Source organism: Triturus cristatus, chromosome 10 (genome assembly GCF_964204655.1).
Source record: "Triturus cristatus chromosome 10, aTriCri1.1, whole genome shotgun sequence".
NCBI lineage: Eukaryota > Metazoa > Chordata > Amphibia > Caudata > Salamandridae > Triturus > Triturus cristatus.
Window position 1 is genome coordinate 939,974,956 of NC_140593.1, and position 27,832 is coordinate 940,002,787.

Sequence of the window (27,832 nt, forward strand, 5' to 3'; positions counted from 1 at the left end):
TGACCACTACAGTCCCCTGAGACACCCTGGCCTCCTAATCATGTGTGTCATCCAACACTGTGCACATTCTCTGTGGGTTCAGCATAGGTCTGCCTCTGTGGCATTGGTCCCTGGCTTAGTTTGTATTTTTCTAATGTGTGCTACATGTGTCCACTGGACAGGGATACATCATTTTGCTTGTGCATACTCACACTGGGCAGTGCCTGTGTGGCTATTCACAAAAATCTGTTGCTGGTTGTTTGTCACAAATATGTGTTGCCAGCCCCAGGAGGTGATGTTGTGTAAATCTAGCAATTTTTGCTGCACAATTTGTGTTACCCTGAATAAGAGGTGTCACTTCTTGATCTGTATCAATCACATTGACTCAGGTATGGGTGGTTGTGCGGGAGAGGCCTACATGGGCACCCCTGATTTTTCCCTGCCAGGTCTGACCTGTGTGTGAGAATTGGCTGTACACAGAATCATCGTGCAGTGCCCCTGTGATGCTGGCCAGTGCTTAATGTTCGTGCTTTGCAGCCTGTGTCATTTTTTCTAAAACATGATTCCTGCTCATACATTTTTGGCACCTGTGTGTGGCTCAGATGCAACGCAGTTTGGACTTTGTGTGCTGACATCTGTGTGGACATTCTGGCTTGCCATGAGGGTGTCTCCACAGTATAGGTATGCTTTTTAACAACCCAATTGCAGGCCCAGTAGCTTATGCATTGTCCTGGGTGTGGACATTGGTGCCACTCCAGATGACAGGCAGTAGGCCATATGTGTAGCCAACTGTGTAATCAGGTGACGGATGGCCATGTGACAACTGACATAATTCAAGTTGTTACTCTAAAAAAATTGTACCTTGGCACTCACAGTACTTGTCAACAGTTCTTCATCACTGATCACGTATCACTGTTCTACTAGTGCCGTAGGGGTACGTGTGGAACGCACCGTACCCACGCATTCATTGCGTGAGTGCGGTCCGTATCACTGTTCTACTGGTGCCATAGGGGTATGTGTGGAACGCATCGTACCCACGCATTCATTGCGTGTGTACGGTCCGTATGACTGTTCTACTAGTACCGTAGGGTTACGTGTGGAATGCACCGTACCCACGCATTTATTGCGTGTGTACGGTCCGTATGACTGTTCTACTGGTGCCGTAGGGGTACGTGAGGAACGCACCGTACCCACGCATTCATTGCATGTGTACGGTTCGTATGACTGTTCTACTGGTGCTGTAGGGGTACGTGTGGAACGCACCGTACCCACGCGTTCATTGCGTGTATACGGTCCGTATCACTGTTCTAATGGTGCCTTAGGGGTATGTGTGGAACGCACCGTACCCACGCATTCATTGCGTGTGTACGGTCCGTATCACTGTTCTACTGGTGCTAGGGGTACATGTGCAGCGCACCGTACACGTCCACTTCCGTTGTTGCGTTACGAAGGGGTTGCTGGCCACGGCCCCCCAAGTGACCAGACCCTGGTGGTAATGTATGGGCTCCATATTATAGGTTTTGCTTTTGGTATGGAGTATGTTTCCTGCCCCTCACACCCCCTGGCCCCTGGGTGTTGTTCTCACCTTCTGCGGCATGTGCGTCGGGTCCATTGCACCAGGTCGTAGGCTAGGAGGACCGGGATGACACGTACGATGGGGTTCATGGCGTGTACATCGCGTACCGGGGCTCCTTTGCGTAGCGGTTCGCGTCGGACTCTGCTTTTCCGGCTGTGTTTGGCTCCCGTAAAAAAAGAGCCGTACGGAGTGATGTAGGGACGAATCGTACTTGCTTGGCCGGAAACCGCTGCTTGAATGCGTCCAGAAATCGCGTACAAGCTGTTCTGGATCAGAATCGTTGTTTTTTTTTACCCGTACGGTCTTTTGTACGAAACGTACGGATATAGGCTTTCTGTACGAATCGTACTTCCTAGGTTGTACGGACAGTTTACCAGGTACGAGTCGTACGGAGAAAACGCTCCGTACAACGATTCGTACAGCCTTTTCCCAGGATTGGAATCTAATAAATGGAATATGGGCTTTTTAAACACAGTGTAATGCCCCAGCAGCATTTGAATACTTTATTCATTAAAAACTTTTATTTTCTCAATCTCTGTGCTATTGTCTATATAGATGATATCTTAATAAGATAAGAATAAAATAAGAACAAGAGCATGTCCAATAGATACGAGCTATCCTGCAGCATTTACAGGAACATTCATTATATGCTAAATTGGAGAAATGTTCCTTCCATGCAAGATCAGTGGAGTTTTGTGGCTACCACTTGTCATCAGAAGGAATTATCATGGACCCAAAAAAGGTTGAAGCCATTCTAGCTTGGCCAGCCCCAATGAAGGTCAAGGAGTTCAAAGAGAAGTTGGCTTCACCAACTTCTATAGGTCGTTTATACCACGGTTCTCGGAAATAGTAGTTCCCATCACTAGATTACTGAAGAAGGGACAGGCCTTTGTTTGGTCAGAATGAGCTGAACAGGCATTCCTCGCCTTAATTTTTTTTTTACATCCTGCACCAATTTTATGACATCCAGATCCTGATTAGCCATTTTTTGTCGAAGCAGACCCTTCCCAGTTCTCTGTTGATGGAGTCCTGTCCTAAAAAGACTAACAGACAGGCCATTTACAGATAATGTCATTCAGATGCTGAGAGGTATTTTGTGTAGCCGTCAAATCAGATTGCGCAGAACACCCAGAATCCAGTGACGCAATCCAGAGACTAGAAGATCTGATTTTGTTTCTCGCTTTTCTTCCCCACTCTCCTTCCCTTTGGGGACTACTGTTGGTGCAGTGTTCCCCTTACCACTGCTAACTGCAGTTAGTCCTCAGAACAATTTGGGGATTGTCTTTGCCCAATTTGAACCACCTGGAGTTTCAGGTGAGTGACTTGTGACAACTGATGACATTACTGATGGCATCATTGAGTTAATGTGACACTTTGGTATACACTTACCATGCTGGAAGGTTTTAAGTAAGGTATTGCTGAACATCATTTTCTAATCCTCTTTACTGCTAATGGATACAGTCTTTTTCAACATTCTTGGTCTACTAATGGGTGTTGGATATGTGAAGGTAGTGAACTCCTGGTGAATAGATGTGCCCAGGGCAAACACTGTGCACAGCAGAGAAGCTTCACACCACTGCAAAGGTTGTATGTAGTAGATGCTTACTCTCCAAAGGGGACTTGAGTGTCTGGAAGGAGTGGCCTCTACACAAGGAAGTCTTGCATAGGATTAAAGACTGTCTGCACCAGGTAGTTGATGACCCACCGGTGCTTGATTGGGACAAGAGGTTGCTTATCTGCAAAATGTTTGGTACATAGTGAAGGCTGTTCATAGTAGGGCTTTGACCATCTAAGGGGCCCTAGGTGTGTAGAGGGAGTGGGCTCTCTGTAGAGGGGTTCTGCACATGGTGAAGACAGTTCACAGTAGGATGCCTTCCCAACCATGTATGTTGACTATCCACAAGAGATTGGCTCTCTACTAAGGATTTAGTATAGGGCAAAGGCTGAGAGTCGTAGGGGTTTGGCTGTCTGGAGGGAGTGGTTCTTCATTGAAAGTTGTTTAAAGGGTGAAGACCAAGTCCAAGGGCATCACATACTTGCCTACTCAAATCTGGTTGATTGCCCATATGAGGTGGGCTGTACGCAAAGGGTTTGGTACAGGGTGAGGCTCTGCATGGGAGAGCATTGGTTAACCTAATGGGGTTTGTGTGTGTAAGAGTAATTTATGTTTTTTATGATTCAGGGCCATTTAGTACTTACTTTTATATCTGGAAACCTGTACTGGTTTATAGAGCAATTTCAGCAGCTATAGGTTTGTGAATGCTATCAGAGAGGTAATTTGTGATGTGATAAATAATGTCATTTGAGATGTCATGAGTGACGTCTTTAATGATGTCACTTAATGTGTTATGGGTAACATAAAATGCGAAGTCATTAGCAGTGCATGGTGCAGGCACAACTTATAGTTAGGTTGCTGAAATATATCTGGTGAATTTCAGGATATTTAGGGGTTTAAAACATGATGTTATGACTGGCATATTCACCTAACTATAAAGTCTTTTTTCAGTCGTTGTTATCTTCAGCTTTTCTTTAGTTGTATGCTTTAATCTTTCAACTTAATGCCTGTAAATATATTGTTTTGTCTTTCCAGAAGTGTTAGGGGACTCCTGTGGGATTCAAGAACTAATAGGAAGGACCTATGGGAGTTTTGTGTGAGTTTATCTTCCTTTTTCAGCCCTCGCTGGATTATCGCGGGGCCTTTGAAAACTAAATAAAAGTGGGATTAAGTATGAAAGAGTTGTTTTTATTTAACTTTTAGCATGCAGGTCTTTTAATTGGGTCAATTTATTGGGATCCCTTGATTTTTTGTAAAAAACCCTTCTTTTTATGTTTTGCGGTTCCACTGGAGTGTTTTGGGACTACTGAAGGCCTATTGTAAGAGCTATGACATACACATGAAAGTCATCTGACTGCTTGAATCAATGAATTGCTTCTCTTTTGAGGAAGTTGCCACCCTTCCAACCTCATTTGAGGTTTACACTTTGATGTGAGAACAACTTGGGTTGGCCTTCTCTTGCACTTTTGAGTTTTTTTTAAATCTCATTCCACATGCCATCGCAGGGATGTGAGGGAGAAAGGGGACCTCTCACTCACCAGTCAAAAAGCCTTGGGCCCAGCATTTTTTTTTCTATTTTGGAAGGGTGCCAGGAGATGTTCTCATATTTCATAACTTCCAGTATATGCAAGAAAGAATTTCCACTGGGCTCCGACAAAAAACTATATCCATGGCCCCACCAGAAAGTGGAGGGATAGGAGGTCTATGCACCCAATTCATCAGTCTCTTATGGAGCCACAACAAAATGAAGCTGAGGCTTCCATCTCAGGTTCTGGACCCTCACTAGGACTTGGTCATTTGTTACCACAAGACCTCTTTCAATCTCACTCCGACCTAGGCCTAGAGTATGCCGACGTGACTATTTGCTCTCAGAAGTGCTTCAAAGATTTTTACAGTAGTTAGCAAAAAGTTGGTGAAGGAGTACAAGTGCCAAATGAAAAATGATTTTTCTTTTATAAAGTTCCAATGCCATATTGTTCTTTTAAGTTGAACCGAATAACAAATGTAAAAACAAAATGTAAAAAAAATCCAAGAAATGGTTCTTTTTTAGGACTGCCTTTATTGGTTTAAAAATAGAAAACAAAATATATTGTCTGTCATGTGCATGTTGCTTCATCATAATAGTCTACTGCAACAGTCTATACATAATATTAAATGACAAGTCTATTGCTATAATTGTAAATAAAAGCAATACACTTCTACCAATAGATTCACCTTACAGTTTTACAAATCTTCTATCAGGTTCACATTATTTTTTAATGCTTTAATGTAAATCTGATACACAATTTATATTCATACTTCAAACCAACTGAAATAATTGTTTCTTTTGGTTTGCAACCAATACTAAATTAATGCAGTGGAATGCACTGCCTTGCATTACTTTGTATCAAGGAGGTATTCCCTGAGTGTTGTTTGGGAACTGGCATGCATCCAACCATGAATGATGATGCAAATCCATATCTACAAAGTCTAGCACCTCTTTGAGACAGGCATGACAAAGAGAATTATTCTTTTTCTCTTTGTTTTTCCTTTTTGCATGTTTGCTACATTCTACTGTACATAACACAGAGAAAATAGTCTTAAAGGATAGTTACATTACTGAAGGAATTGGGGGGTTAAGTGTGGTGAGGGACTGGCCTCTCCATAAGGACCCCTGTGCAGGGCTAAGGCAGTATGTGGTAGGAGATTGCCCATGAATTTGGGCTAGTGTGCATGAGGAATTTGCCTCACTTTTAACAGTTTTGTACAGGGCGAAGGCTGGTGTAGTAGTTTCTTGTAAACAAACAGTAGAAGGAGTACATCCAGGAGACAGATCAATGTCTCCAGAATACTGGGAAAAGTGCACAAGAAAAGAAATTTTTATTTTCTTAAGAAGACCCCTCACTCACCAACCTAGTTGGTGACATGCTTCATCATCGGGGTCCCACCCGGATAGCCGAATGCCATCCGGGTGTGCTTCGACACCTGATTACAGTGGAGCTGGTAGTTTTTTTTGTGCAAGTGAGTGAACAGTGAATTAAAAATTGGCCAGATATAACTCACTTAGAAGTTTTATTCTGGAGCAACTGGACAATATTAAAATTGTTGGGGGCATATTATCAAGCCAGGCGATAAAATTATCGCCGCTTTAGCGACAGAAAACTGCTGCTAAAATGGCGATAATGGGCTTGATAATATGCTCTAAGGAATTCCAATTGAAGCCCAGGTTAGATGTCCTTCACATCTAACATGGGCTTCAATTGGAATTCCATAGAGCATATTATCAAGCCCATTATCGCCGTTTTAGTGGCGGTTTTCTGCCGCTAAAGCGGCGATAATTTTATCGCCTGGCTTGATAATATGCCCCTTGGTTAGATACCTTACTTGGTTAGATTGACCTATGGTATCTAGTGGTGAAGAGTTGTGCTAATAAGTGCATAAAAACGGTCTACATGTTTCAACCTGTGGAATGGTAATACTAGGTTTTCGTCAGGACCAGTGGGCGTGACCCGGGCGGTGTACACACGCTAAGGTGTACCCTACCCTTGATCACTGCAACCTAACCATCTACTCACGGTCAGGTATCCTATCATCCAATTTGTAGACAGGAGAAATCTGTAAGGAAGTAGTAGTAGTAGTAGTTTCTTGCCCATGTTATGAGGCTTAGGTGTGGTGAGGGACTGACCTGTCAAAGAAGGCCTCTGTACAGGGTGAAGATTGCACATAGCAGGGGCTTGCCCACACAATGGGAATTTTGTGTGGTGAACTATTGGCCCCTCCAGCTTTGTACAGGGTAAAGACTTTTGTGTAATAGGAGCTTGGCCATGTAATGAGGCTTGGGTGTGTTCAGGACTGGCTTCTCCATCAAGACCTCTGTATAGGGCGAAAATGGTCCATAGTAGATATTTGGCCAGTTAATGGGGCTTGGGTGTGTTGAGGGACTAGCCTCTACATAAAGTGTCTGCAGAGGTTGAATGCTAAATGTACTAGGGGCGTGCCAACATAATGGGGGTTGGGTGTGTTGAGGGACTGGAGTCTCTATAAAGTCTTCTGTACAGAGAGAAAGCTGTGTATAGTAGGAGCTTGCCGATGTAATGGGGTGTGGGGCTCGGGCTGGTGAAGGACTGGCCTCTGCATGAAGAGCTCTGTGCAGGGTGAAGGCTCTGCATAGTAGGGGCTTGCCCACATATTGGGGCTTGGGTGTGATGGGGGACTGGACTGTGCATGAAAAGCTCTGTACATGGCGAATGCTTTGCTTCTCTGGGGTTTGGTCACATAAAGATCTTGTGTGAGGCAAAGGACTAGCATCTGTGTGAAGAGCGTTATACTTGGAGAAGGCTATCCATAGTAGAGGCTTGCCCATGAAATGGGGCTTAGGTATGGTATGGTGTGAGGGACTGGCTTCTATGTGAAGAGCTCTATAATAGGCTAAGCCTGCTTTTAGTCAGGGTTTGTCTACATAATTTGGCTTGGCTGTGGTGAGGGACAGGTCTCCACCTGAAGAACTCTGTATAGGGCAAAGCCCTTGTGTTGTCGGAGCTTACTTACATAATGAGACTTCAGTGTGCTAAAGGACTGGCCTCTCTGTGATGACCTCTGTACATGGTGAAGGCAGTGATTAGTAGTGGCTTGGCAACGTAATGGTGGGTAGGTATGATGAAGTACTGGCCTCTGCACAAAGAGCTCTGTAAAAGGCAGAGGATGTGCAGTGTGGGGCTTGCTTGCGGTGTAGGACTAGTTTCTGAGTGAAGAACTCACCAAAGTCTATGTGTAGTAAAAGCTTGCAAATGTAACAGAGCTTGAGTGTGCTGATTCACTGGCATCACTTTAAAGAACTCTGCCCAGGGTGAAGGTTGTGTGTAGTAGAGGCTTGGCCATGTAATGGTGCTGGCGTGTGGTGAAGGACTGGCCAATCTGTGAAGAGCTCTGGACATTGCAATGGCTGTGGATAATAGGGGCTTGACCATTGATGCAAATTGGGTTACTGGTTGGGAAGGGAACCCTACTCAAGTAGCAACCACAATCTCTGGGTGAAACATGAGCAAACTCCAAATTAACATGTGTTTAACTCTCTGCTAGCTTGGCAGAAAAGCAGTCAGGCTTAACTTAAAACACAATGAGGCATATTCACAAGGAACTATTGCTGACTTAACAGCACTTTATCGCAGCCAAAGTTATCAGAAATCTATTGCTCCATTCACAAGCTGGTGTTAACAGCCCACAGCACCAGTTTACCTGTGAGTAGCAGCCGCAAAAAACATCGCCACAGAAGCCCCCCGCAACTATCGCTAATGAGATGCAGAGTAGGCGTTCCCGTGCCCAAAGCCACGACAACACCACTCCATAACATTCACAACGACCAGACAGAACTGCAATAAGAACACAAAACAGGCGATAAGACGCATTAGCAGCAGGAAAATATCACCTGCTCTGACGTGGTCCTAAGTTGAACTATAGCCAGCACCACAAAAGGGAGACCAGCCCACAGCCACACCTGAAGAACAACAGATGCACCCGGGCAACTGAAAATGCAGCCCGGTGGGCCGAAACGGAAAGAACACCCGCCACAACCACTCCCAGGACCCCCCTCCCTGGCACCCCCCAACCAAAGACATGCCACATCAGATACACCCAATCACGTACAAAATTATCCGCATGATGTCGCAGAATCACAACAGGTGTCATTCATGTGTTGTCGCAAAAATGAGCCTCACACATTCATTTCCAAAGCAACAAATCAAACTTTATCAAAATGAACACTGAAATGAAATGAAGACACATTGCCCTCAGGCCAATTCGTGGGTCACCGCCTGCAAGACAAAAATCATGAAGAGAAGGTGTGTCCTGCGCACATCAAAGGACAGAGAGAGAGCGAAGGAGAGAGAGAGGAAGAGAGGGAGAGAGAGAGAGAGAGAGAGAGAGAGAGAGAGAGAGAGAGAGAGAGAGAAGAAGAAGAGAGGGGGAGAGAGAGAAGATGAAGAGAGGGGGAGAGAGAGAGAAGAAGAAGAGAGGGGGAGAGAGAGAGAGAGGAAGAGAGGGAGAGAGAGAGAGAGAGAGGAAGAAGAGAGGGGGAGAGAGAGAGAGAGAGCGGTGCCCCTGTGCACCCAGGCCACCCTGCTCACCTGCTGCCACCGGTGTGTCTCCAACCACTTTCCGGCATGTAGTGCAGTCCATTAGGTCACACATCTGAGACAGACCCGCCATCTGAAACAGCGTCGGATACATTTTTGGCACAGTACACACAATTGCACAAGACAACATCACCTGCCCGCCCATGCACACTCAGACAGAGGCACCCCAGCACCTCCTGCTGCCCATCGGAGCATGCCCGCCCATGCACACCCAGGCCGCACTGCTCACCTTCTGCCACCGGCGTGCAGATAGGAGGTCCCACCACATGCCGCTGCAGGCCACAAGCCCGGGGTCCGCGGACATGGCACACTCCACACCATGCCGCCCCGCAGGCCACCAGGTCTCACGTTTGGTACTGGGTCTTGATTACCCCTTGGCAGAGGATATACCAGGGCACACGGCCTCATCGCAGGCTGAACACCCGCTCAGCCCAATAGGTGCCACCAACTCTGTGATCCCGGAAGCGATGCCAAGTGGCGGTAGGCCCGCACTGCCCGCTGGCTCTGGCCTACACTGTTGTCCAGCAGGGCACACAAAACCTGAGCTGTCCGGACAGCCGGGACGGGGCCTCATCATAGGCTGCACACCCGCTCAGCAGCTCAAGGTGCCCCTAACTTATTGCCTCAAAGTCACCGTCCCATGGCGGGGTGCCTGTGCCGGCCGCAATGCTCCAGGTGCCACTAACCCTGTGCAAGCCCAGTGAGCGCCACGTGGCAGCAGGACCATGACGGACACAAGGCCTCAGGGGGCCACTAATCCTGTGCAAGCCCAGTCAGCGCCACGTGGTGGCAGGCCTGTGACGTCCGCAAGGCCACAGGCCTCAGGTGCCACTACCTGTGTGCAACAACTCATGGGCCCTTTTTGATTGAGAACCGTGGAGCGTCCGTCATCCAGTCACCACCGGCACAGGGGAATGTGACGTCGCCGGCCTCTTATGTTGGCTGAGTCACATGGCCTGTGACGCCTGTGCCGGATGGGTGTGGTGTGCGTGCAAACCTGCCCTCAGGCAGTTGCAGCAGTGGTCTGGTCTGCCATACGCCGGACCAGCGCAGAGCTTGCAACAATGACTCATGGAATCTGGGCGTGGTTCAGTCCATGTCTGGACATGGAAGTGACTGATGCGTGTGTCCCTGTTGTAGTGTTCACGGGACCCGGTACACAATATGCTATGTAGCACCCTCTGACTGGCATCCCACAGGATGAGCATCATTGACGCAAGGGACATCACTGTCCCTACATTCACCCACACATTCATACATGAATGATGAACAACATAACACAGCAGTGTGTCACTGGATGTTTATTGCACATCCAGTGCAGTCCTGCAGCTGGAGTGGTACAGGGCAATGCCGAGCACACTACACAATATGGGGCCGTGGAGGGCCAGCCAGAGTCTATTCGGGGATGACAAGTACTGAAGAAGAGGTAGGGTACAGTCCGCAGTCTAGTAACCGTGTCATTTGTCATCAAACAGGATATGGCAGTCCATGTCGCTGTCCAAGGGGAGTGCACCGGAGTGTATCGGGGGTCAGTGGTAGGTCATGGGGCCATGTGCGGCACCAAGCAGGAGCAGGCCAGGTGGCGGAAATGAATGCTAGTGCCTCCTGATCATAAACCCATCCACGTCCTCATCCCCGGATGTGTGCTCTGCCCCACCTGTGGGTGTTGCAGTACCAGCTGGGCCAGTGTGTGCTACTGACACATCAGAGGCTGAGGAGGGTTGTCGGCCGCACTGTGTGGCAGAGACTCATCAAGTGCCGGAGTGGATACGCCTGCCGCACTGTGGGGCACTGACACACCAGGGGGTGGAGATGTGGATGGTGTGGGGTCAGCAGCAGTCATCAGCCCCACGCCTTGTGGCAGCAATGCTATGATTATGGTCTGCAGGGCATGGTAGATCCCAGCTACATTTCGCTGATGTACAGCGGTGGCTGACATCCTTCCCACCTTCATCCGCACCATGTCCTCCATGAGCCTCCGCATGTGTGCAAGCTCACGGCTGCTATCGCTGGAGCCCCTCTGAGTGGACAGGTGTTCTTCTCTCCATGTCAGGACTCCAGCGATGTCAGTCAGGGCTCATTGGAGGCCATGGAGAGGGTCTAGACACCCATGGATGGCGTCCAGTTTGGTAGCCATGAGGTCGAACCCCCCCCCTCACCTGCTCAGCCGTCTCCCTCAGGGACTCCAGTACACGGCGTTGGAAGACCATGTGTTGTTGCTGGGGGTCTTAAAAGACTGGCGGGCCATGGGTGCCTCCTGCTGGGTGGTTTGGGTGGTGGGTGGGGTCTCCTCGATGCAGCTGGTCAGCCCTGATCCTGGAGGTGAGTTGCAGATGATGTCAATGATGTCTAGGAGGGCTTGGGTGTCAATGATGGGGTTGTCCTCCTCGTCATCAGTGAAGAGTGGCTGGGACTGCTTTGCAGGGGGTGTTGACGCTGGCCCTGCAATGTGAAGGGGAGATGGTGTATTGCAATGTGTCCACATGAATGTAGCCGCATGGTACATGTTGACATTCAGACACCATGGCATTGTACATTGTGACAGTCTGTGGATCTGGGCGATGACCCAGAGTCATTGAGGGTGTGCACTGTGCTCTGCTTGATTGTGCATGTGTGCCATTGTGGCCATCTCCACCCATCCCCCAGTACCTAGTGGTCACTCACCCTGTTGCGGTTGTGTTGTGTCCTGTTGAGCAGTGTCCGGTCCCCCGACTCCGGCCACAGTATCCACACTGATGACTGTCGACACCAGCTCCACCATGTCATCCAGCTCGAGCTATGGCGCTGGGCCCCCACCTCCAGTCTGCATTGCTGCCTTCTGGTTGACTGCAAGTTTCTCCTTGGTCTTCCGCTTGATGTCATTCCATCGCCACTTGAACTCGTCCAGTGTCCTCTTGTGCTCTCCGACGGCATTCACCTTGTCCACGATGTCCCGCCATATTCCAGTTTTGGTGCCCAATGACACGTTGGAGGTGGCAAACAGTTGTTGATGGTGTTCCATCACCTCTGTGACTATGATCCTGTTCACCTGCGGACTGAACTTTGTCTTCCTCTTCTTCTTGTCCTTGCTCTTCCCTGTCCCCGAGGTCCCAACTGGTCGTCCGGGGTGCTTGTGGGGTTGCGCTCGTCCTCTGTGCCTGCTCCGGCTGCCTCCATGGTGTTTGGGTGTTGGTCAGTTTGTGTTTGTGTGTTTTTTCCTACTTTTATGGTGATTTTTCCCACCGGCCAGGTGTGTGGCGCTGCTCATCGCTGATTTCATCATCACGCTTTGACCCATCGCAGGTTTTTTGGTGTTGTAGTTTGTGTTTTTATCTCCATCGAGGTGGTTGTATCGCAGACATTGTCAGCGGTTTCGGCAGACTATCGCATGGTACCGCCTTGTTGGGAATTCCACGTTAACACGGGGTTATTTTCCCACGATGGGCTGCGATGTTGAGAGTTGCGTTACGCTACTCTTGCGCTAGTTATCACACGTTCTTGTGAATATGCCCCAATGTGTAAAGTATTTATGCAGCACTTGAAACAACAATAAAGTGAAAACACCAGACAATAAAAATCCAATATTAATTTAGAAAAATAGGGAAAAGGTAATATTTGAGACAAAAACAAAAAAAAAAGCAGCCAGTAGCACTGGATATATGCTATTTTAAATATTTAAGTGAAAAGAGGACCTGAAAGCACAAAGCTCTAGCTGTGATTACCTGGTTGCGCCGAAACGGGACAAAGTCAGAAGTTCAGGCCAACTTTAATGGAGCAGGGCTCAAGTTAGTCCAGAATAAAAAAGTACCTTAAATCCTGTATTTTTTTAGCATTGTGAGGTCCAGCGTCGAGGATGCGTCATGCAGGAGTCATTCCAAGGAGCTGCAGGGCTGCATGTCCTTTTGGATGCCTTGATGAGAGGCTTGCGATTTGAAGTCCGACATCCAGGATACATCGCGCAATGGCAGTTACGAAGAAGCTGTGAGGCTAAGTCTTACGTTGTCTGCAAGGATGCCGTTTACGAGAGGATTATGGTGCGAAGGCCTGCATTGAGGATGTTTTGCGCAGTGGCTGTTCCGAGGAGACTGCGGGCTCTGAAGCACTGTTTGGTGTCGGGACTGTGTCGTGCTGTAGCAGTTCCAAATCAAAGCAGTGAGGAGATGCGTTCCACTGTGTCAATTCTGCCCACATGACCACAGCTGGGCTGACACAGCACCTTCAGGCCCACTTCCAAGAGTCCAGGACTGGGGTGCAACCAGTTGAGTAATAGGACTCACAGCAGACAGGGACCAGATGCTGGGTTCATGGTAGTTGGAACCTTTTCTGTCCCTAATGCTCTGATCAGGAGGCCAGCCAACCAGCCATTGCAGTCACTGTGATTGTCCTGAGTTCAGGGTGCAGGTTCAATACTTTTCACTCAGACAACAGGACAGCTGGGTAACAGAGCAGCAGGGCAGCAGAGTACCAGTCCTTCTTGCAGAGCAACACAGCAGTCCTCCTGAGTCTGCCACAGGTTAAGAGGCATCTGAGAGTCTGAGGGTCCAATATGTATTCCTGATGCTCACTTTGAAGTAGGGAAAGGTTCTGGATGTTTCCAGCCCCATGTCCTGCCTCTCTGCCCTGGTCCAGCTTATCTGGGGCCAAAAAAGACTAGTGTCAAACCCTTTGTGAGTGTGCTCAGACATAGGCTTTGTGATGGCCAAGTATAGTATGTGACATTTCCGCCCCTCATCAAGTCAGGGCTGGCCCATTGTGCCAACACCTATTCCCCCATTGTCTCAGTGTCTGGGAACAATAGACAAAGACCACTGCCAGCTACACCTAGTCATGTGACTAAGGATACAGGCTGCAAGCACCAACGAATTAAGATAAGAAAATGCCAACTTTCCACAACATTCTAAAAGTAGCATTTTCAGACTTGTGACTTATAGTCTGATTGTACCATTAAAGAGGTTTTTTAAATTACAATTCTTTAGACACAAAACTTGACATTCTTATCAGTTCCCAAATGGAAGTTATCACTTATTAAATGTAATGAGGTAACCCAATGTTATCCAATGGGAGAGGTATTCTGCGCAGTAGTGAGAAATACATTAAGGATTTTTCAGTACTAGCACATGTAATAGTTAAAAGTACATGTCCATGTTTTGAAATACACTTCACCCTGTCCTAAGGGCTATTTAGGGCCTACCCTAGGGGTAACGTATATGTATTTAAAAGGAAGGTTTATGTCTGGCAAAAGGTTTCTTTAGCCAGGTCAAAATGGCAGTGTAAAACTGCACACACAGGCTACAATGGCAGGCCTGAGACATGTTTATTGGGCTACTTAAGCGGGTGGCACAATAAGTGCTGCAAGCCCATTAGATGCATTTAATTTACAGGCCTTGGATACATGTAGTGCCATTTTACTAGGGACTTACAATTAAATTAAATGTGCCAATCGGCTGTAAGCCAAGTTTGCCATGTTTAGCGTGTGCTAAGGTATTGGTCTCTGTGTGAAAATCTCTGTGCAGGGCATAACCTGTGTGTAAGAGAAAGCCCATGTAATGGTGCTTGAGTGTATACATGGACTCGCCTCTTTCTGAAGAGCTCTTTACAGAGGTGAATGCTATCCATATTAGGGTGTGACCATGTAATAGGGTTTAGGTGTGGGGAGGGACATGCCTATGCTTGAAGACCTCTCTACGGGGCAAAGACTATGTACAACAGGTGGCTTGTATACATAAACAGGCTTGGGTGTGGTGAGGGACAGTTTCTGCACGAAGAACTCTGTATAGGGTGAAGCCTGTGTGTATTATGAGCCTGCCCAAATAATAGGGTTTGAGTGTGCTGATGGAATGGCCACTCTGTAACAGCTCTGTACAGGGCAAAGGTTGTGCATAGTAATGGCTTGGTCATGTAATGGGACTTTGGAGATACACAGATGCTGTGAATACTCAAATTGCAATGCGTGTTGGAACTTATCATGGCTTCATGATACTGATGAAGATAAAGGACTGAGACTTGGCACATGAAGTGCAGCTATGTTTGCTTACAATATTAAGGAGAACATAAGGAGAATAATATAACTAGTATCTTGGATATAGGAGACTCTTGATTGGAACTAAAACCGTTTGCAGTGTTTACTGGATAAACAGGTTGTGAATTTTACTATTGGTGAGCCTTGAGGAAGCCCCGATGGGGCAAAACGCGCGTCGGCTGTTGGACGTTGTGTTCTGCAAAGAAATAAAATCTGATTGATCTACAGCTACGTTGATTTCCAACGATGTGGAACTATTTTCTTATATGGTGATAGTGTTGCTGAGTGTGCCTAATGCACGAAGGATGAAAGTAACATATGTATGATGTGCTCTGGTGTCTTTACTGTCATGTAATGGGACTTGGGTGTGAGGGACTGACCTCTGAATGAAGAGCTCTATACAAGGCATAGGCTGTGCATAGTTGGAGGTTGTTCACATAATAGGGCTTGGTTGTAGTGAGGGACTGATTTCAGCATGAAGAACTCAGGTGTGTTTACAAATGTTCGGTATTAAGTGCCATAGGTCAAAGTGCTAAACAAATAACAACTTTAAGGGAGAATTACAGAACTCATCTTAAAAATGGAATATATGAGGCTTTGTAAGCCTCGTAATTCCTAAATTAACTCCCTTTACCCTCACACTAATTCCCTCCATCTTCACATGCCAAGGATGGTGACTAGTGTCAAGTCTGATTTCATCTGGGGTGTGAGTCACTTCTGGTCAATTGGTTAGGCTTTCACACTCTTCAGCTTGAGAATTAAGGGTTCAATCATCTTTGTCACTTTAGGACTGCTCTTTGCATCTATTTAGTTATGTATGTTGCGCTTGTGTTTGCATCAATTTTTCTTACTTTGAGCCTAACATTTTTAGCCACTCAGTTTTATGGTATATCTCCCTTGTCTGCGTACGGGTTGGGATGATGGTAGCTTATTCTTGCCTGCTGGGTATTCAAACTTGCTGAGGATGTGTCTGATCCACTGTTTTATTGTTCAGGGTATATTGTGCTTCTTGTGCTTTTGTTTCCACTACAGAAAGATAAGGTGTCTCAGTCTTTAGTGTGTTTGTCTCGCTCATCTATAGGTTCTGAGCTTTTGTCCTAATTTGAGAATTTTATTTTATTGGAAACTATCTTTTTGGCAGGTCTAGCTTCTTTTGGAATGCATTTGTGTTACTTTATGTAAAAAAGTAATATTTTTATATCCAATGCGGCTCTTAGACAGCTCATTTCTTAATCACGCCTTACTATGGTCTTTGTCCTACTTTCACTGCCAAATCTGTTCAATCATTCCCTCTACCAAGCAAAATATGTTTGATTTGCAGTCAGCCCCTTGCTGATTGTCTGTCCTTCATGAATGTATAGGTGTTTTTTTATGTCGTCTTGCCTTCGAGATGTTGCCTTCTTATGGTTAAAGCTGTTCGCCTGGCTATCCATGACAGTATTTGGGCCTCTGCTGCCCCTTCAAGAGGTCTTCTTTTTTAATTTTTGGGATCCACCCTCTTGTCTGGGGGGGGCAAAAGTCATATTGGAGGACGTATTTAAGTATAGGCACACTCATATGTGACAGCCTTATCATGTTGAGTGGGCTAAAGCCTGCTGTTATTCTTTGGATCTGTGGATGGGTCTTCGCCCAGTGCCAGGATCCAGATGGGTCCTTCTTCGTATTCAAAAAATGTAATTGATTTCTTTTTAAATAAAATAAATTATGAAACAAGAAACAGACAAAATGTGTTAGCAAAAGTGTAGTAGACAGTTACAGTAATGATACACATATGTTCTGAAGCCGCTACGAGGCACGCTTGGCGTGAAGGGGGGCTCAGAATAGATTTAAAGAACATTTTTAACAATTGAAAAAAAGAATTAGTGGGGAACTTTTAATCATTTTACAAATTGAATTTGTGGCACGTTTTCAAATTGTTTTACCTGTTACCGGAGCTGTGTTATAGCCAAGGGGGGGAAGTATTTTTACCTGCACTCGCAATTTGGCGGCTATATCGGGTCAGCGCTCTAGTCGCTGGACCCTGCTCGGGCTATTTAAGAGCCCGAGGACGCGATCGCGCAGCAGGCTCTGAAGCCGCTACAAGGCACGCTAGGCGCGAAGGAGGGCTCAGAGTAAATTTAAAGAACTTTTGACAATTGAAAAACAGAATTAGTGGGGACCTTTTAATCATTTTACAAATTGAATTTGTGGCGCGTTTTAAAATTGTTAAACCTGTTACCGGAGCTGTGTTATAGCTCGGGGGGAAGTATTTTTACCTGCACTCGCACTTTGGCGGCCATATTGGGTCAGCGCCCTAGTCGCTAGACCATGCTCGGGCTATTTAAGAGCTCAATGACGAGACCGCGCAGCGGACACACCGCTGGCACGCCGAAGGCTAGCCAAAGGCAAGCCTGTCTGCGCCCGTCCGCATCCGCATCGGCCCAGGGGCCAAGCACCCTACTCCTCCCAATTCAGATAGGTACGTTTATAGTGCAGAGCAATTAAAACAATTAAATTCAGTCCATAGGCCGAACTGCAAACACTTTATGAACCCTAGTAGCCTAGTCTCTAGTTGTGAGCACTGCGCATTTAAGCTCTGGTCGCACTCGCTTACCTCTCCCTCTGAAGAAAGAAAGAAAAGGGATTACAGGGAGGCTATTAAAGATTATAAGATAGAAATTAAAAAGGCTCAAACCTGCTATTACAAGGAAAAATCTCCCTGGCAGCCAACTCCCCTCGTGAAACATTTCGCATCGCGAAGAAACTCTTGAAAGCTCCCACTCCCCCTGATACTCTCGAAGCAGCAGATCGCCGCTGCAATGAACTCGCCGAATATTTCTATAACAAGATTCAAACAATATGCTGTTCTTTCACCTCAACGGACTATCACACTAGTCCCCACCCAGAGGATGTTAGCTATTGGAGCAGGAAACAACCGCTGGAAGCTTTCCCCTTAATGAATGATGATACTCTCCAGATAACCTCTGCACTTGTAAAAAGTGGGTCGCCCAATGACACCGCCCCACCCAAGATCTTGAAATTAGTGGCTGAATCAGTTAGTCCTATTATTTTGGACCTGATTAATTCCTCACTATCTGCCGGTGTGGACCCTCTGTTATGGAAAAAAGCTATGGTGAAACCCCTATTGAAAAGACCTAGCCTCGACCCTGATTGCCTTGGTAACTACCGGCCCATTTTGCTCCTTCCAGGGATCAGCAAAATCGTGGAGAAGCATATCAACTCGGTGCTATCTAGTCACCTAGATGCTTCTAACCTTCTACATTCCTCTCAAACGGGCTTTCGCCCGCGACAAGGAACAGAAACGGCCCTACTGGCAGTCGTTGAAGACTCCAGGAAAATCCTTGACGCAGGAGGCTCTTTGGCTGTGATTCTTTTAGACCTTAGTGCAGCATTTGATACGGTTAGCCACCGTATCTTGGTCGAACGACTCAGAAGCCTGGGGGTATCGGGAGTCGCTCTAACCTGGCTGCAATCGTTCCTGGAGAACAGATCCTTCCAAGTCTTTGAGGGTGAGGCCATCTCAGACCATCTGCCCCTACATAGTGGGGTCCCCCAGGGGTCGTCTCTGAGCCCTACTCTTTTTAATGCTCATATGGCCCCTCTTGCCAATATCGTTCTTCCTTTTGGGGTGCATATCGTCACATATGTAGAAGACACCCAATTGGTTGTCGCTCTGAACCATGCTGACAGAGCCTCTATTTGTCTCCGTCCTTGCCTCGAAGAGGTAACAAGATGGATGAAACAATCTCACCTCAAATTGAATGCCGATAAGACCGAGTTCATGCTCCTCGGCAATCCCTCTCTCTTTGAGGCAGACACCATGTGGCCAGTGTGTATGGGCCCTGCACCCACCCCTAATCCAGATATAAAGAGCTTAGGTTTCTGGCTTGATTCAGACCTCAGTTTTAAAGCCCAAGCCAGGAAGGTTGTGGCTTCTTGCTTTGGTATTCTAAGAATGCTTCGCAAAGTGCTCCCTCTGCTACCGTTTCAAGCAAGAAAGCTCATGGTCCAGGCGCTTATTTTATCGCGCCTGGACTACGGAACCACCCTTTATCTGGGCGCCCCATGTTCAGTCCTGGCAAAGTTTCAAACTGTGCAGAATTGCGCCGCAAGGATTCTCTTGGGGATCCCGAGCCGCCAATCGGCTAAACCGACCTTGAAGTTTCTCCATGGGCTCCCGGTCCAGGAAAGAGTCTTTTTTAAGGCCTTGTGTATTACACACAAGTTGATGATAGAGAAAGGCCCAGCCATCATATCCTCCCTGATCCAGCCCTAGAGAGCTAACAGGCGGCTGCGCTCAGATGAGCTCCACCTGGCTTTGGTTCCCAAAATTAAAAGGGCGAGAAGTGGTGGTCGGCTCTTCTTGAATAACACCGCCAAACTCTGGAATTCCCTCCCTCTTCAGGTACGAAAGGAACCCAATCACCTAGCCTTCCATAAAGCTTTGAAAACATGGCTCTTCCCCAAATAACCCCGAAGTGGTTTCAGCTGCCCTGCTCAGTGCTGGGATGCCTCCGGGTAGCCATGTGCTTTACAAGTGTTGTTTCATTCATTCATTCATTCATTCATTCATTCATGTTTTGTAATTGTACACGAAGAAATTTATAGTCAATAATGTGGACACCCCAGAGGGGTTGCATCTGGAAAAACAATATCTCCACAAATTCAAGGGCAATGCAAAGTTCTTAAATCCCAGCACATTCCAATTTTTTAGGGGCCCTCTGTAAAACCAAAATGTCGACGCGGTCGCGTTTCAGCCAATCCATTCCTTTTGGCCTCTTCAGGACAAGGAAAGCAGCAGCAATCTACATAAAACTTCTAGTAACCCTTCGTTATTTTTGACCCAAACGTCAAGGAAATTGATTTGGATGTTACTTGCATTTTTTGTGAATTTCAAATCTTGTGTGCGTGTATTGAGCCAATTATGGAAGGCTTCTAGGTCTTCATTATTGCTATTCCATATCAAAACAATATCATCAATGAATCTGACCCATCTCGCAATATGTGCAGAGAATGGGCCAGTCTCATTGAAGATAAAGAGGGTCTCAAATTGGTCCATGACCAGGTTGGCTATCTCCGGGGCAAAGCTACAACCCATGGCTACACCTTTTACCTTTTACTTTACTTTTTTGAACCAGCAAGTAATCACGCCGGACGGCTACCTTTGAAACTTCAAAACACGGACAGGGGGCCTCGTTTTTGTTGGAATAAGGTATGAAGATTATAGCCCGAGTCAGTACCTTTAATTATTGGAAGGAGGAGACTGTGATCAATCATTGTTCTATCCTTGTTATAGAATTGGCATTAGAGGGGTTGGACCCCCAATACCCCACTCCTTGCAAGTACGTTTGATTTGCTGAGCAGAGATTTCAGCCCAAGGTTAGTCGAGCAGTTTGTTTATTTCTTAAGAGAGGCTCCTGGTTTTACTCGCGATAAATTCCTCCTTGAGTAACGGGATCCATAGTGCATACACGTGAGATTGATTGGTGGAGGTGTCTGAATCACCAATTCCATTGATATAGAGAGTGTTTTGGAGATCTATACGCACATAGACATATTCAGAAAGTCTTAGGTATTAATTTTATTTGGATTTTTTGTCACGAAATTCGGTGTTTCTTCTTTTGTGGTGGGACTCTTGGTCTGCTCTTCACACCTGGGGTGAAGGACCTGTATATATATGGGCGAGCATAGAGTAATGTATGTAATGTATATGTTATTTGAGTGTGCTTCCTTTTATGTAGATTGCTGCTGCTTTTCTTGTCCTGAAGAGGCCAAAAGGAATGGATTGGCTGAAACGTAACCGCGTCGACATTTTGGTTTCACAGAGGGCCCCTAAAAAATTGGAATGTGCGGGGATTTAAGAACTTTGCATTGCCCTTGAATTTGTGGAGGTTTTTTCAGATGCAATGTATATGCCCTCTGGGGTGTCCACACTATTGGAAGGTGGATCCATAATCAAAAATCTTTAATAGGACAGTAGCGTAGTTTGTTTAATGTACATAGGTTTTGTTTTGTAAATATATGTCTTTTGTATATGCTCAGCAAAAAATGATGAAAAATGAGATGTGAATTTATACACATATGAAAGGATAATTAAAAGTGTCCTTTCTTCAAAAATATTGTTTTATTTGTTCCTCCATACCATTTTTTCCCTATATTAAGAATCACTTCTGGGGCATGGTGTCAACTTGATGACATGCTTCCAGCTAGAGAGGCGTAGGTTTATGGAATCCTTGGCTGTGGGCCTATGCTGGTTATTCCTTCATATTTGGAGAAGACGGAAGATTCCTGGGGTTGGGTATAGGTGCTACGACACCACAGTTGTTTGTTGGTGTATCCATGTTTTGTTTTGAGGTATATTACCCGCCGGAGTGTTTCTTCTTCATTTTTGTGGAACAAGGTCCCGTATGTGCAGTACTCCAGGTCGTGAGGTTAACAGCCCGAGTACCTGCACCTTGGTAATTATATTCACGCAGCCATGATGGAAACGGCATGTTGGGGAAAATACTTATGTGTACATAAATGCCGAAGCCATGTTCAGAAACGGTATTGAGAGATGGTTATAGAATAAGTAATTGCGTGAAGTGGTGTTGAGAAACAGCATGATATTCTGCCTATTGGAATCCTAAGAAGTTGCTGTGACTAAAACAACAAGATACTTTGATGGCATTTCTCTAATATCATTTTGTTCATCTTCATGCATATCTTTTCAACAACTGACTTCTTTTAATTGCTACATTGTAACTGCGGATGTAAGGTATAGAGGACAACATCTACATTGATTCCCATGTTTTCTTTCATGCCTTGTAGTAACAGGGCTCATAAGGAATTGGTGAGAATACCCCCTGTGAAGTATTTACAAGCACATTAACAAGTGGGTATTCCTGAAGGTTTTTTTAGAGATGATTATCAACAATAGATCAGCATAGAGAGGTCTTGACTCTCCTCTTGTTTCATTAGATTCACAGTAACTGCGCATTGTTTTTGGCACCAAGAAAAAGGGTCTACATCGTTTCTATGAAACCTAGGAAGACAAGGCTTAGTTATTTTACTGTACAGGTACATAATAATGGTATAGAACAGTTTTTATGATTTGTTATACGCCTTATACAATGCTTTGTTCTAAATTGTATTTTCTCTTCTCAGAGCTCCCTCCCTGCAGCCCCCATCCTTTCCTTCCCCGCTTGATCATATCAACCTTCTGTGCTATAAGAACAAACAGAATTGAGACACTCAAGAGGTGGGTCTCATTTGTGCATCAAACCAACTCTGAGGTATCATCTGAACTGTTTGAAGCTATCAGAGCTGACAGCAATGTAGAAATTATCGGCATTGAGGATTGTGTTACATAAGATGATGAACTGATGGTATGCAGATATTATACTATTATATTTGGATTATAGAATGAAAAAGTATAAAAACATGTTGTTATGACAAATGTCAGAAAAATAAAATATCTCATCATCAATCTATGTAGACCAAGAAGAGATAGTAGTATGTAGTCTGATCAAATAATTATACCAGAGTGATGCTTTTTTTAGAGTAGATAATTTTATTAAGAAATAACGCGTCAACCTTAGTAAGATCGTATTTTGTTACAATTAGGAATGACAATTTCAACCCTAATTTACGGAGGTCCATGCTATGGATTGCAGGTAAAGGAAAAGGAGCAGCAATATTCCTCTCAATTAGGATCCAATTTGTCATGTTACCAACGTCTGAGCTTGTGAACCAATGAACACTTTGTGCAGCTAAAAAAGAGAAATGATAGTTTTTAAAAATCAGGAAGACCAAAACCACCTTCTAGTTTTGAAAGTTGTAAAGTTTTATATTTAGTTCTTGCAGTTTTATTATTCCAGATGAGTTTAAGGAGAATTGTATTGAGGGTCTTATAAAAACTACCAGGAAATGACAGAGGCAGCATTGATTGCATGTATAATATTTTAGATTTAATTACCATTTTAATTGCTTCTAATTTTACCCCACCAGGATAAGTTCAAGGAAGACTATTTGACTACTTTCTCAGTAATGTGAGAGCTTACTTTTTTCACAATTTACATCAACAGTGTTCTTAATTGACTTTTTAAAATAAATTGCTAAGTACTTTAGAGTAGATGAATTTCAAATAATATTGGTATTACTAAGCATATCTGGCGTACAATAGAAATGAAGTGGAAAAAAATCTGTTTTATTAATATTTGGTGAACATCCTAAGAGTGAAGCATAACTTTGTATCATGTTTAGTAAACTGGGTATAGTGTTTATGGGAGCACTTACACAGTGTAAAACATATTCAATGTAAGCAAAGATTTTAAAAACAACATTAACTTTAATTGCTATTGCATGATAAATTACATAGAAGACACAATAAAGGTTAAATGGGTAGTAGAAATAATAGGGGTGAAAGACGGCAGCCTTGTCTCGTACCTCTATATATAGCAAATGACTCAAAGTGGTACCATAAACATATATAGTAGACTGAGGTGAATAATACACAGCTTAAACCATTGAAAGAAATGTTGCTCCAAAACCAAATGTCTCCAAAGATTTAAACAAAAATTTCCAATTAACTGTATTAAATGCTGTTTCAGCATCTAGAGCTAAATGACCAATAGGGTGCTTTATTTTATATACTGAAGTAATAGTATGACAGACAAGTCTTGTATTATATGCTGATAAACATCCCTTCATAAAACCAGTTTGGTCTGGGCGAATATGTTGATTTAGCACCTGGGATAGTCCAATTGCAGTGATTTAAGCATACATTTTACAGTCTTGATTAATAAACGAGATAAGACGAAAGATTCAGATTAGAGTATGATCCTCATCTGGTGTGGGGAGCACAATAATTGTGCCATCTCTCAGCGTACCTCAACAGAAGCATTGAGAGCAAAATCTTGACCAAGCCTATTTGAGGAGAAAATGTTCTGTAGAATTCTGCTAGTATTCCATCAGGACCCGGCACACTTTTGGACTTTGAGGACTTAATGGCAGAGTAAACGCCTTCAGTAGTTAAGGGGGAATCAATAATATGTATTTCTGTAAGGGTTAGGATTGGTAAATTCCAATGAGAAAGAAATTGGGTAATAGTATTGTCAGGAGCATCGTGGGGTTTACTGTATAGGGATGAATAACATTCTTTTAATTTGTGAGCTATTTCTGTGTTGGACAAAAGTAGGGAGCCACTTGAGGAATGAATGGCAGGAATCTGTATCGTATCTCTTTTGATACGTAGGTAGTTAGCAATAATGTGACATGCTTTATTATGATTAAACAGGAAATGAACTTTCTGCTTACAAATATAAAGATTCACTCCTTTACTAAGCAGTGTATTGTTTTTATATCAAAGGGTTTGCAGTTTTAGCTTCCATTGTATATCATTAGAAGATTTAAACTGTTGTGCTGCTATAGTAATCTGTTTCTCTAGTAATGATAATTCGGATTTAAATCATTTGTTCTCATGTGCCATTATGGAGATGGAAACTCTTTGTATGTAAGCTTTAAAAGCTTTCCAATGATTAATCTTAAATGTATCTTCAACTATGTCATTTTGAAAATAATGTGTGATAGCAGCTGCCAACTAGAGTTGATTTTGGTCAGAAAGTAAAGTGTCAGAATTCATTCTCCACCTATATGTATTTGGAGGAACGTTAACTAAGGTTAACAAAAAAGAGATGAAAGTCTAATCTGATAGATTGATGGGTTCTATTTTAGAATTGGAAATCATATGAGTTAAATGTCTAGAGGATAATTAATAGTCAGTACGTGAATATGTTGAATGAGCACTGGAAAAGAAGGTAAAGTCTTTGTCAGTTGGGTGTGTGAATCGCCAATGATCTGACAATTTGGTAGTTGAAAGAAAGGTTTTAAACAATGCACATGTTTTAATAGGATGAAAGTTAGCTGTGGAAATTCTAAGAATGGGTCAGAAACTATATTAAAGTCACCTCCTATTATAATAAAGTACAGGTCCTATAGCTAGGATTTCAGATGTAATTGTGTATCAAAAATGGATCATCTTGAGTGGGAGCATAAATATTGACTGAATGGAGAGAAGAGTTTTCAATTTGAATATATGAACATCAATGTAACAGCCATCTAATTCAGCTTTACTTTTTAAAATGGTAAATTGTAAGTTGCAAGAGAAAAGGATAGCGACACAGCATTTGCAACTAGAAGCTGGTAAGGACACTATGACTCCCATCCACGATTTAGTCATAGAAGCTTGGATATTATCATCAATATGGGTTTCTTGTATTAAAGAGATGTCAGCTTTACATTTTTATAAATAATCTAGAACTTTTCATTATTTTGCTGGATGTTGTGGGCTGTTAAGATTAAGTGGCATGATTTCTAACTCACAACTACAGGCCATAACAAATTAAAGAGGACAGAAAAATAAAATAAAAGTGGGATATACATAGGAAATAGAAAAAGTAGAAATGAGCAGAACAAACAAGTAGCCCATGAAAAAGGACAGAAAAAATAACAACCATTGAGAACACTTAAATTCAAAGCACATAAAATTAATTATTGAAACTATGAAGGTAAGATCCAGGAATCCAATGAAGAGCATGTAGCGTGCTAATGGAAAATAAAATAATATGAGTTATGCAGTAACAAATATCAAGTAGCATTAGTAGAAGACTGAGATTCCATTGCCAATGGAGCTTGAAGATCAAGATATTCAATTGGGTCACATGGAGAGGTGAAGGACTTGGAGATGCCATTTTTCAATATTCGCATCACTGCAGTGTCAAACAAACCATCTTTACATCCAGCTTCTCTCAATCTAGGGCGTAGTTCAGAGAATTGCTTGCACATGACTTCATTCTCTTTGGCAGTCTTGTGGATATAAACTTTATGTCTTTCAACCATTAGCGTTGGAATTTCTCTGACACCCTTTCAAATGAGACCGAGGTGATGATGTTGCAGTACTTTAAAAAACATTTGTCTTGGCCTGGATTGAGTCGGTTCATGATAGGAGGGAAATCAATGAGCCTTCTTGATTTCAAACTTTTCAGAGAATTCTATTTTCAGAAGTAAAGGCATGAGATTTTCCCAAAAAGATCTACATGTTTCTCCCTTGAAATTTTCTGCCAGATTGAAAATACGCAAACTATATTGGCAATTTCTGTTTTCTAGGTCAAGAAGCTGTTTGTTTATAAGCACAATAATATTGACCTGAGGAGACGTTTGGTTAATTGCAGTCTTATTATCTATTATTTTAATGGCTTTAACTGATGTCTCCATTGTAAGCACTGCCATATATCTCTGCAAATGTTTAATATCAGAGCAGATGGTGTCTGTATTATTACTTATGGCTTGTATTTCTTCCAGAATTTTCGCCATAGATTCTGCTTGTAAATCTACCATTTTTGACTGACAGGAGGTGGGGAAGATGCTTGTTTTCATTTAGTTTGAGGAGTTTGTGTGTGTTTAGTATCCATTTTATATACTTATAAAATACAATTTCCTCAAAGGTTCGCAATATAGAGTAAATATGAAAATAGGGAACAAAATCCTCCTTTTTGCAATAAAGCTAATGGAAAAGTAGGCAATAAACCAATGATATTATGGTGCTCAGAAAAGCAGAGTTAATAGTTGCCAGGTGTCAGTAAAAGAAGACTTTGCTTTTAATATGTGAAGCAAGAGGCAGAAACAGTACCTTTAAGAAACAGCAGTGGGTTGAATAACACCGCCCTTTTTCTGGAAGCCTCCCTCAGGCAGTCTCTGGAGAAGCAGGCTTCTGACTGGAGCAGTGAAAGAGAAGAAGAGATGGCATCAGGCAAGAAAAATTATTTAAAAAAGCATCCGGTAAGCTCCAGAGTCGATGAAATTGTAATATTCATGCAACAGTGAAGTGTAGAACTGCAATTTGCCATTAAATATTGGCAAATAATTGCGGGCTGTGATGGAGCTTAAAGCGCATTCACCATCTTGGATCACGCATGCTCCTGAAGTCAAGAGGGTTCTTCCATCACTGTTCTTTATGGTTTGTACCTTCCAAGAGGACAGATGTTTAGCCGCTCGCTGGACTAACCTGGTGGACCTTGAAGCCGCTGTCTCCCCCACGCTCGGGGCTGCTGAAATAGACGGATTTTGAACTTTGGGAGGCTGTAGAACTACACCGCTGCTCCGGGACTGCGAGGACCAGGGTGCTCGCTGTTGCCTTGAGCCGGCACACCTGTGTCCTCTTCCCGGCCCCTCCCCACTCAGTACATAACATCTCGCGGCCCCCGCTTCGCGGGAGCCGCTCGCTGGACTAACCTGGTGGACCTTGAAGCCGCTGTCTCCCCCACGCTCGGGGCTGCTGAAATAGACGGATTTTGAACTTTGGGAGGCTGTAGAACTACACCGCTGCTCTGGGACTGCGAGGACCAGGGCACTCGCTGTTGCCTTGAGCCGGCACACCTGTGTCCTCTTCCCGGCCCCTCCCCATTCTCTCCACCAACCGTGCTGCTTAAGTGCCCCGCCCTTACGCGCCAGCGGAACGCGCCCGGAGCGAAGACCGGGCAAAGAGCGGGCCGTTTGAGGCCGTTAGAGGACGGGAGAGGTCGGACCTGGGCCATCCCCCCTGGACCCCCCAGCCCATTGTCGGACTCAGAGGATCG